Source organism: Schistocerca serialis, chromosome 4, assembly GCF_023864345.2.
Source record: "Schistocerca serialis cubense isolate TAMUIC-IGC-003099 chromosome 4, iqSchSeri2.2, whole genome shotgun sequence".
In the NCBI taxonomy this organism is placed as follows: domain Eukaryota; kingdom Metazoa; phylum Arthropoda; class Insecta; order Orthoptera; family Acrididae; genus Schistocerca; species Schistocerca serialis.
The window spans coordinates 843,563,899-843,576,843 of record NC_064641.1 but is presented as its reverse complement, the minus strand read 5'-3'; positions in this window follow the sequence as shown (position 1 = coordinate 843,576,843).

Sequence of the window (12,945 nt, the reverse complement as noted above, 5' to 3'; positions counted from 1 at the left end):
TCTAGGCGCTGCAGTCTGGAACCGCGAGACCGCTACGGTCGCAGGTTCGAATCCTGCCTCGGGTATTGATGAGTGTGATGTCCTTAGGTTAGTTCGGTTTAACTAGTTCTAAGTTCTAGGGGACTAATGACCTCAGAAGTTGAGCTCTATAGTGCTCAGAGCCATTTGAACCATTTGATTTGAACTGCTGTTTACTGTATTTTACCTTCTGTTTGGTAATGGAATGTACGTTCTAAGGAGATTATAAATGAAACCAATGACAACGGTCATCCTACCCAGGCATGCCTCTCGACCCGGCTTCACATCTTTACTTCTGTTAATAGCTTCTCCTACCTTCCAAACTTCATAGTTCTTCTGCATACCTTGCGAGACTAGATTTCCTCAGAGGAACCATATGCTGGATATTTCTGTGAAGTTCGGAAAGTAAGAGAGAGGTACTGCCGGGAGTGAAACTGTGAGGGCAGGTCGTAAGGAATGCTTGGATAGCTCAGTCGGCAGAGTATTTCTCTGCGAAAGGCGATGGTTTCTGGTTTGATAGGCGGTCCGGCACACAGCTTCAATCCGCCAGAAAGTTTAATACAAGAAATTGTACAGAGGGACTAGCTGTAAATAATAGACGGTAATTCCTAGATCAGATGCGGCAAAAACTTTTGTATAGTGCCAAAGGAAATTAATACAAGCAGATTTTGTCAACATTTAGATGCCAAAAATGTTCATTACAATCATCAAAGCTGCACCGCACCCATGCTCGAAACTTCCATAACTAATTGTTAAATTTTGCAACTACTGCGACACAGTGTTTATAGAAAACGAGAAGCATCAGTATGGACATATGCTTGTGAATATAATCCAATAAATACAATCCTCCTGTACATAAAGTTCGCTGTCCTTTCTCCGTAGCAAATGACGCATTGTAAATGATGATATGTCTTCCACAGGAGAAAATAAGAGCATGAAAAGGAACAAACGATCCAGTCAGTTTATGAACACAAATTACAATCACACATTACAACATCCTTACACTGCAGTACGTTTTTAATGGATAAACCCAGACTAGAAAGTTAACAGTATATAATATCAACCCAAAATATAATACCGTTGAGATATCGACATCATTCACGCTGTCCAGTAGCATTTACAGCCTTACACATCGATAACTCGTTAACGCCGAGCTACTGTGACCCTCTTTTATGTGCCCTAATTAATTTATCAGGTCTGCGGTAAAAAGTTTACACTTATCCATTAAGAAGTATTAATAGCTGCAGCGATGCTTTATCTGGAGCACTCCATTACCGCCACAAACAGCCACCCAGGCTATCGATTTCCGTAACAAGGTTGCGCGCTTCGATTGCGTATTTAATGCCACGGAGTAACGATTACTTGCCGGAGGGGTGCTGTCAGGATAATGAAGCTCACAGCAGTTTATATTTGAAACCGCCTCGTCCCTGTATCCAATAAGGCACTTGTAAGGAACTTAGTTGAAACTTGTAAGAGGCAACAACGGATTCACAATGACAAACTGGAACCTTTTATTTAACAATGAAATTCGCCAAACAGCCATGTAATTTTTCGCTATCAGTTTCGGCAATCCATTATGCCATATATTCAGGCCCCATGCGCATCTTCCAAATAAATCGATACTGGCATACTGGGGTCATATATTCCTGAATTTGTAGCTCAAGTGCTTCCTTGGAAGAGAGACCTGCAGTCCAAGAACGTGGTCGCAATAAATAAAATAATATCTCAGGTGAAGGGCTGTTTGACGAATTTCATCGTTAAATATTCGACCAGCGGCTGTCAAATGTCCACAGCGGATCAATAGAATCGGGAAACTTTGTCGTGCTTCACAAAAGAAAACGTTAGCATATGAAATACTTTTAATTTAGCGATTTTGTTTTCCTTACATTTATAATGGTTTACCTGTTGAATAAACAAGGAATCCAATTAGCCCACACGATAGTCAACGCAGACAGATTTGTCGACAAAGAATCCAGTAATCATTAATTGTGTCTGCCAGTCACATTACACATTACGTTTCAGTATCCCTTATACGGGCTTCTAGATGTTGCAGAGAAGATATGGAAGATAAGGCTTTGATGAGGAACACCGGTTTGGAAATGAATCATTTCGATATAAAATAAGTTTGAAGATCAGATCACTCTCGAATCTCCGGCTCCACGGTACGCACACTGCGCAGACATCGAACTCTGACCTCTGTCCTCTACAGGAGCTCATGACACCGTCAATGTTTCAAGTGATCGTCGTCCGATACTGTTCTACTTGACGAAGAACATCGTTTTGAAGTTCGAGAATGCGACATGTACGTGGAGCACCACTGTCAATCCTCCTAATAGCGAACGTGAAAGTTTCTCGCAGCCTTTGCTGCAGTCGGACGAAAATGTTGCGTGATTTCATAACCACCACACGGGCTGAGGGTGACACCGTCGTCTCAGTTTGTGTGTCTACCGTGAAACGGGAGAGACGTCCACACTTCATTACACAACACGGAGCTCCGAGCCCTGGCCGCTCTTTAAGCATAATAGGGGATGATCTGTGGCAATTGTGACGACAGACTGCAAGAGTTCCGCAGCACAACGTTCAGATCACATTATTGTACAGGGGTTAGGCTGAAAACGACACTGCCCGTTCCCATTTAGGCCCAACGACCTCGTCAATTACGAATAAGGTGCACGCGGGATTGTCGCGATTGGAACGTGAATCAATGGAAACGTGTAACCCGACGCCTGATTTCTAAAATATTAAGTGTTAGAACCATACATTATTTCTCCGTCCCTCGTCCTATAACCACTACCATCCAATATCTTCCTTATCACCTTGACCATGACTATATTAAAACGTTGCTGTCTCAATGGGTACCCTTGTCGAATACCACTATTAACCGCTGTACAGTTAATTAACATGGTTCAAGAAAATGGCTCTGAGCACTATGCGACTTAACTTCTGAGGTCATCAGTCCCCTAGAACTTAGAACTATTTAAACCTAACCAACCTAAGGACATCACACACGCCCATGCCCGATGCAGGATTCGAACCTGCGACCGTAGTGGTCGCGCGGTTCCAGACTGTAGCGCCTAGAACCGCTCGGCCATCCCGGCCGGCAATTAACATGGAAACAATTATCCCCGCGATAGAGTTGTTGCTTCGAAGATCTGACTGAAACTGAGAGACCTACAGTCCAAGAACGTGGTCGCAAAAATAAAATACCATCTCAATTGAACGGCTGTTTGACGAATTTCATTGCCAAATATTCGACCAGCGGCTGTCAAATGTCAAATGTCCACATTTGTTTTCATTAAGTTGAAAGGAATCCTCCTGTTGTAGAGGAGGTTGAAAACATTTTTTAATAGAATCCTATGAAATCTTTCTGTAAATCAGTGATACAGAGATAAGCTGGTCTGCTGTATTCGGTGGATTTCTCAGCAACTTGTCTTAGAGAGCATACTGTATCTGTGAGTGACCTACCGGATGAAAAACCACACTGATCCTCTGCAAGGGTTGTGAAACGTGGGACTTAGGAAGAGCAGGAAAAGGTGTGAATGGGACCTAATCAGTTGCCGTTGGTAGCACAGTAAACACATACAGTTTATTTAAGGAAGTAATTTTTTAAAACAATCATTTAAAAAAATTGACTGTAACACAAGCTACACTGATGGCTGAAAGCCTTATTAAGAAAGAATTCAAAATTACTTCAGAACAATAAGCGGCTGAAGGACTAAATTACAAGTGAGGAAGACAACTACACGTTAACAACGCCAAAATAACTTTTAAAACAATCATTAAAAATTGACTGTAACAAAAGCTACACTGACTGCTGAAGACATTATTAAGAAGAATTAAAATCATTTGTCATCTGAAGGCCAAAATCAATAGGAATAATTTAAACAAAATATTATTTTTAAACAACTGACACTATCAGACCAAATAAGAAGGGAGTGATCCACAGACAATGCTCCAAGGATCGACCTGGGAAAGCCCCTCAAACGTCAGTAAGGTGAGACAGGCAGCCCAGTGTTATACTCACTTAACAGGATGGCAACTCAAACCAGTCACAGTTAAACGCAAGACCAACACTCTAGCAAAATCTACCTAACGTCCGAGGCCCAATACATGATAGAATAACCTATGCCAGGCAGATAGGCGGACTGCACTCTTGACATCATAAAACGACAAACTTTATAAAAGAGAACGTGTACAAACGCAAGAATAGCCCGAGGTAATCACAACAATTTGCCTCCACGAATGCACTACTCAACCAGTGTTAAAATGACTGCTCATTGCAAACCACACTAGATACACACGTATCCGCGAAAACAATTCCACAATCAACTCAGACAATACTAAAGCCAGTCACCATGGAGCAACCAGGACGAATTACAAGTCGACACAAACACAGAGAGCCCAGAAGCCGTCGAACGACCAAATACGCGTCGCTCGTTGAGACGACCGACCGAACGACCAACCAACGGTCGCTCTCGGTCAAGTCAGGCAAGGTAAAAGCCCCAATATGAATCGCCAACTAACAGCTTGTTACCATGAGGTCACTTCGGCGGACGGAAACTCACACAACGGTGGAGCTTTCACTACTCGGATTTAACGACCCATTCAACTTTAACCAGCTGAATCCGGTCCCTGGCGTGGTCGTGCACTCTCGCGACCACATCCTTCCCTCGGGTAGTGCATGTATTCCCAGCTGTCTCGGCTGTGCGGACCTCACTGGTCCTCCGAACGTAAAACCGGTCCTCCGTCCCAACCGAACTCCGACACACGACGACCCCGGAAATACTAGAGGTCGCGCCAAAGATAGTACCACAGTACTCGCTATCGATAAACGCCGCTGCTGCCACACACGGACTGACAAAGCGAGCAAACATAGTGGCGCCAGTGAACGCACTAAGAAAACGAGAGGTCACAATTCGAATACACGACGCCAACCTGTCAACGCGAGCCGGAGCACGGCTCAGGTTGTAATGTTTTTTTTTTTATATTTTATTTCCTTTTGTCTTTGTTATGAGTTTTAGATCTAAAATCAGTAGATTAATCCCTCTGCAGTTGGCTGGGTGTTACCTCTTTTTTGTGCGTGAGAACTATAATACTAGTTCCCCATTCGTTTGGAATTTTATTGCCAGTTATAACACTGTTAATCTACTTCGAGAATTACTCAGTCGGTAGATATCCCCCACAAGTCAATAATTCGTCGGAATCATATCTGTCTCCGGAGACATCCTATATTGAACAAAGTTTGTAATGTCAATGGCAATATTTGTGTCACCAGTGCATGCGACAGTGCTACAGATTCATGAAGCGATGACTACTTTTCCAGAAAAGACTTATTATTATGTTGGGATTTATTATTGTATTCTGAACTGCAACTAATTTCCAAGAACAATATGTTTTATCATTTTTACAATCAGTTTTCTACAAAGAATAATTATATAACAAAAATAATTCCACTAAAAGTATGTATTTGCATTTTATTCTCTGTAAAATTTTCCTTCTCGTATTGTCCCCTATGACGTATGAGGTGGATGAGATCGAAGATAAGCTGAGGTCTGTACTTTTAAATATTATAAATGGTAGTCATAAGTGATCAAAAGAAAAGTATAATATACAATTTACTATATCGAATTCTAGAGTGCGGACTTTTATTTATAACTACATAACCGACTATCAATGTTTTAAGTTTTGTGTTCGTAGCAGTACAGACTGTACTTTGTCTGCCACCATTACGTGATCGTATGGAGCGGCAATTTCCAACTACAGAAATGATCAGACATTAATTCTTTCCATCGACATTACATTATTTGAACTCCGGGGACAAGAACCCATAGGAATTTATTGTTTTCCCATTGTAACAGTGTAAGTAACATTCAGTAGAACAATTTTAAACTTAACGTAAATGAAACAATTTTTTCTGGCTGGCGCGTAAGATTAATTTTTTCTCAGACTAATATTTACGACGCCAGGGTTGTTATGGGAAGACGCTGTGGGGTGATATATTAAATACTTGGTGCATAGATTTAAATGTCACTTACTGAATTAGTGAAACATCATTTCAATATTTTTTTTAAGGACAAGGTATGACCAAATAATTCATTATACGGATCAGCAGCACATAAATAAGAATTATCAGAAATCATTTCTTTCTTTCAAATAATACTGTTATTCTTGCTGCTACATTTTCATACGTTTTACAATAACACGTACACACCACCACAACAACTTTAACACTAGGACCACCGAGTGGTCAATTTGACCACTTTTTATATTTTAACATGTTATTATTCGGTCAATTTCTAATCTATCTGTTATGAGTTAATGACTTTTCCTAAATGTTTGTGTAGATCATATAAATAGTCCAATATTTATTTTATCTATTAGTTTTCTTTGAATGACCACTTATACTTAAAACCGCCGAGTGGTCACTTTCACCACATTACATGTATATTTGAAAACAGATTATTTAAAGATTGAAACTTCCTGGCAGATTAAAACTGTGTGCCGGACCGACACTCGAACTCGGGACCTTTGCCTTTCGCGGGAAAGGTAGGAGACGAGGTACTGGCAGAAGTGAAGCTGTGAGGAGAGGGCGTGAGACGTGCTTGGGTAGCTCAGTTGGTAGAGTACTTGCCCGTGAAAGGCAAAGGTCCCGAGTTCGAGTCTCGGTCCAGCACCCAGTTTTAATCTGCCAGGAAGTTTCATATCAGCGCACACTCCACAGCAGAGTAAAAATCTCATTCTATTTAAAGATTGTTGTGAGTCATTCCCCGGATTTATTCTTAGCACTCGTCAACAATGTACTAAATATGTTGGTTACTGAAGTTCATTTGCATTGTTTGAATTTAAAAACTCAACAATGCAGTATGTCATTTATTGTTTGCTATTGGGTTTAGCATAAACAAGACTGATTATTTGAGTACTGGTCTCAGAGCAGTAGACATGGCTCAGATGTCACAGCGATACAAACCACGGCCACAGCCACTTTCAGATGAAGAAAGTGTCACACCTTTGTATGAGTCGGATGCTGAAAATGATCCTGAAGTTGAGGACCTTGTGGAAGATTCTACAGATGAAGATTACCAACCTGTCGCTAATGTGGAGAGTGACAGCTCCAAAACTGAATATGAAGGTAATTTACATTCCCTTATATTATTATTATTGTTATTATTATTGTTACTTTATGAATAATGATCACTATTATAACAGAGCTGACACTTCTACTGCTACTTCTGTTACTGCTATTTTATTGTTGATATGTGATCTTTATAATGAGTTGTAGCTTTCTAATTGTCTCTTTCCTCACGCAGCTGCTGAACCAGGACCAAGCAGTAATATAAACAATGCTAGAGAAGGACCTACCATGGGTAAAAAAAGAACTGCACCTCCTGTAAGTGGACCAATGCAGAATTGACGTAGAAGTGGAGAACGAAGTGAGGGTTCACTTCCAGAACCTGGCTCAAAACTCTTCTGGAAGGATGGGATCACGAAGAGGACTGTAGCAGACTTCGGTGTTACTACTCCAGGTAGGATAAGTCAACAGAATATATTGAAAGAAACACGGGGACCTACTCCACACGCAAAGCGGCATGTCTCAAATGATAATGTTTCGAGTACCTGGCGCCTTTTAGTTGATCAATCAATGTTGAAACACGCAAAGAAATGCACAGAAGCAGAGGCACAGCGGCTTCTTGGAAATGATTCCTGGAGTTTGCATTTAGAAGAATTAGATGCATTTGTTGCTTTACTATATGTTCGTGGTGCACTAGGTGCCAGATGTATTGAAGTAGATGAGTTGTGGTCGAAAAAGTGGGGAGCCCCATTTTTCACTGACACAATAAGCAGAAACAGGTTTCGAGAAATTTTGAAATACCTGCATTTTGATGAAAAAAAAAATGCACGGTCGGAACGTTTGAAAAGCGACAAATTTGCACTTATATCAAGTACTTGGAACCATTTTATTGAAAACTGTCCGTTGAATTACATACCTGGATCAAATGTCACTGAAGACGAGCAACTTTTCCCCAGCAGAACCAGGTGTCCGTATTTGCAATACATGCCGAATAAGCCTGATAAATTCGGAATCAAATTCTGGCTTCTAGGGGATGTGGAAACAAAATATCTTTGTAATGGGTTCCCTTATGTAGGAAAGAACGAACAGAGGGCACCTAATGGGAAACTTACAGAACAAGTAGTAATGAAGTTGGTAGCTCCATATCGCAATAAGGGGCGAAATGTGACTACTGATAATTTTTTTAACTAGAGTCACACTTGGGGAGAGACTGGAAAAAGAGAAAACTAGTCTTGGCGGCACTATCAACCGTGCAAGAAAAGAAATTCCGAACACTATAAAAATATTAAAACTCCTCTTTATATGCCTGTTCTCTTGAAAAGGGAATGTGGTACTCTGACTGTTTAGCAAGGGAAAAAGAACAAAAATGTTCTTCTTCATAACACCATGCACACAGATGTTGAAATATAAAATAATTCGAAACACCTTCCCGGAACAGTGAGCTTCTACAATAGCACAAAATTTGCTGTAGACGTCTTGGACCAGATGACGAGGAAATATTCTATCCGCTCTGGTACACGTCGATGGCCTGTACACGTATTTCACAATATCCTTGATTTAGCAGCCATCAACGCATGGATCATTTTCAAGCTAGTGACAGGGATCAAAATAAGTAGGAGGAATTTCATCCTAAATCAAGCGGAAGAATTACGTAGAGCCTATATGGAAACCAGAAATCAGGAAAGGATGCCAAGGGATGGGAAAGAAAAGGAAGAAAAGGAAAGAAGGACGATGGTGATGAAGAAAGAGAAGAAGTGGAAATTCCTGCGAAAATAAACGAGGAAATGCAGAAACAAGACAAATGAAGTGTGCAGTAAATGCAAGAGATATGTTTGTGGGCCGTGTACATATAAAGTTATAAAGACAGTAGTTTGTAATGCTTGTAAGTAGGATTAGGTACTATACATGGTCGTATTTTATGACTGGTCTCTCTCTTAACATATTCATGGGTACTTAGTTTCTCCAGTAAGATTAATTTCTATTAATTTTAAAGCTACTGCAATACAATTAGTATGGTTGCAGATAAATATTGTGAACTATGTTCTTTAATATTACTGATATTGTGTTCCCACTGTTGTTGTAAAATACAATGATACTGTTATTAAACGTAATTAAAGTGATACATTGTTATCGAGGTCATTAATATTTACATTTAACAGCACAGCATGTACTTACAAACGAAGTGGTCACTTTGACCACATCGGCGGTTCTAAGTATAGTACCAGTAACGGCGGTTCTAGTGTTAAACAGGGCCAAAACCTACTACAACTTACAGCTTCTTCTATCTTAGCGTGTGAAACAGTTCCATTATTATATACGTTTATACTGATATCTGATCTCTCTTCGTTTTCTGGAGATTTCTTACCTTTATTCAACTCTGTTAAATGTTTAACCCATGATCACACATTTAGGTCGTTAACTTTCTAAATTTCATTTTATTTTGCTTCTGCCATCGTATCATTCTACAACCTTGTTTCTGCAACCAATGAAAGTATTGTTGTAAATTTTCATAAGAGAATTCCGCTTCAATCCCTTGTTTGATTTTCTCCCACCAAATCAACCTAATCTCCTACATTAATGGAGATCTGTTTTACGTTCCCTGCTCATCACGTCTGGTATAAAATTTTTGTAGATTCCTTCTATAATGAAACTATATGAAATTTTTCTTCTTTTATGGTTGGTTTTCTAGAAGTCTCGCTTCTTCCTACACGCAATCTCATGTTTGCTATGAGAAGTTTGTAATCACTCCCTATGTTGGCAGAGTTTAAGATCTTAACATGTAGCACTGTCTGAAGACTGATGCTCCTTTTTTGTAACAATATAATGTGTTACAGATTTATGACCTTTGTGTCCTGAAAAGAGTATTTATACTGCTCTTTGTCATCATAGAAGGTATTCAGGAAATTGGATATATATGTATGTTTTCATTTCTGTGATTTGCATTACACTGCACAATATTCTATAATTACGGTTAAAACCAAGCTGTGTGGTCTGAAAATGGGGTTTTCAGCCCTAAACTGGTAACCACTACAACTGAAATTCAAATTTATCCAACTGAGACGGACGAAATAAGAAAATTATCCATTGTTTTTCAGTAAACAGTGGCGGACCTATTATCCAGTGGTAGCATGCCTCGAATAAGCACAGAAGGTATTATTTTTTCTCAGTTCTTTGCTTAAGCATTATTTGATCGTAATGACATCATTATTATTAGACATTCTTCACTAAATCGTTGTTTAACTCCAGGGATATAACTGTTTCCAATACGGGGATTAAAATCCCCCGGTAAGACTGCAAATTCGTTTGATGTTATAAGACTGATAACTTTCTGTAACTGCTCATAGAAAGCTTCTCTTTCTTATCTAGGTTTACAATCCTCCAGGCTGTACAGGGAGATAATATTTAATTTCTGATGAGCCAGTTTCGATTTTAGTAACACCTCCCGGAGATGTACTGATACGCCTCAATAACATGTCGGTATTTATTGTGTATAAGTATCCTCCACTCTTATTCCAGCTCCTGTCTCACTAGTTCTGTTCTAAATGAGTAGGTAATGGTCATATTCTTTGTCCCCTTTGCCTCTCTTTTTTGTCTGTTGGATACTGTATTGATTTCATGACTTTCTTCTGTAAATTCTTGATTTTCCTTATTAAAGAATTTTATGTTCCATGTTCCATTTCTCAGAATATTTTTATTTTCAGTGTCTTAGAACTGTTACTAGCCTTGGTCGTCATATTTGTTGCCCGTTCTTTCCGACACACAGTACTGGTTTTTGAGGTGTGAAAATACAGCTCCAGTACGTCGCTGGGCTGGTTGTCAGCAGGTTTGTTTTCGAGATTTTCCTAACACTAGGTTGCCTGCTGTCCTGCTATTACCAGAGCTTAGGAGCCCAATCTCCCCCACCAGGCTTTGTTTTGGAGTTTTGACATCTCGTAGCCTTTGTAGCTCCCATGCTGCAAGGCAGCGGCATGCGCTGAATTTTGCTTCAGGGTTTTCTTCCCTTAGCATTTGGTGATCTAATACCGTATTCGGCCTGGCAGCATCTTTGAAGGTCTGAATTGAGGACAAAAAAAGAAAGATTTCCTCGGGCCTCGAAATATAAAAAGCCCTACCGTTGGGGTAAAGAAAACAAGAGTTGGTCAAGAGAGGCAACCAGGAAAAGAAACAGGAGTATCACACCTGTAAGTGGAAGCAATGTCGAACTCAGAACAGGGCCCCACGAAGGCTAACTTGTGAACTCTAAAGATGGAAGTCCCTTAAGGGTTGTTACACAATTAATAACAGAAAAGGTTCTAGGTACATCACACCCTGGAATCCTAATTAAGAAAAAATTCAGTATTAACTATCCAACAGAAAAGGTTGTGAGAAAAACGAAACAGATTTTTTACTGGCGGAACACCTAGGAGATGTATATATTAAGGAGACTGCCTACAAGACGTTTATCCACCTTCTTCTGGCTTATTGCTGCACAGTGTGGGATCGTTAGAAGATAGAGTCTACGCTTAACATAAAGAAATCCAAAAAAATTCAGCTCGTTTTCGATTACCGTTAAACAGGCGAAAGAGTATCGTTGATATGATAAGAGAGTTTGGGTTACAATCATTACAGGAAAGGAGACGGAAATTGTAGTGTTCATTTTTTTACGTTCTATTCTACAGAAGAGCGGTTGCGAAAGGACAGTGTGGTTTTATTAACCCTCTGCCAAGCACTTAAGTGTGAAGTGCAGAGTAATCATGTACGTCTACGTCTACGAAGTTACTCTGCTATTCACAACAAAGTGCCTGGTAGAGGGTTCAATGAACCACCTTCAAGCTGTCTCTCTATCGTTCCACTCTCGAACGGCGTGCGGCAATAACGGAAGCTTAAATTTTTCTGTGCAAGCCCTGATTTCTCTTATTTTATCGTGATTATCAATTCTCCCAATGCAGATGCAAACGAAGCCAAAATAGGGCTACAGTTTTCTTTGTGTCCGTGAAAGTGAACTCTCGATGGTGTCTGATCTCCCGAAGTAAAAAACTGGGACGTTGTTTGATGCTAGCTCCACGCTCACAAACTAACTGCCCGTAATTTGGTTTGATACAATTGCGAAACCCACCCTATAGTCCAGACCTGTGCGCACACCTCTGGTGAAACATTCCTCCGGAAATCTACTAACCCCGTCCCAAGTCCATGCCACGCAGAATCGCAGTTGCATTGCTGTTTTATGTAATTCAGTTTGGTGAAATCTCTTGTCCATGTTTCCACTGCGGGAATTACGTTTTCATCATCTTCAAAGGTTGTCATAGGTACAAAATTCTTAACTGGCTCAGACAGGTGAAAGTCCGAGGCCGCCACGTCTGGACTATAGGGTGGGTTTCGCAATGACATCAAACCAAATTTATAATTATGTTTTCGGCCATACAGTGTCGCGTTGGAGGAAGATTTCTTTCCGATTCTTGGCAGACTGAACACTTCGGGAACGGTTCTTGAGTTTGTTCAGGGTCTTCACGCATATATTTGGATTAATGACTGACGCTTTCAGCAATTCATCCATGAGAATCACACCATGATTCTCGTAAAATGCTGCTTACGTGACTTTGCAACAGAGGGAGCTGCCTCGAATTTTCTATTTGGTGATTGCGGGTTATGTCTCTCCAGATTTCGTTACCTGCAGTGGTCGGTGACAGAAATGTCTCTCCAATGGCTTCAAACTGTGCCAACGATTCAAATGATATGTCCTTCCTATAAATCGTGTGAAGCCCAACTTGTGCGCATCTTTGGATATCCGAGAATCTGAAGCATTACACACGCGCTTCCAGTCCCCACTGATAGTTCCAGATGCAGTTGTTGAGCTGTGATGTATCAGTCTACGCGAACAA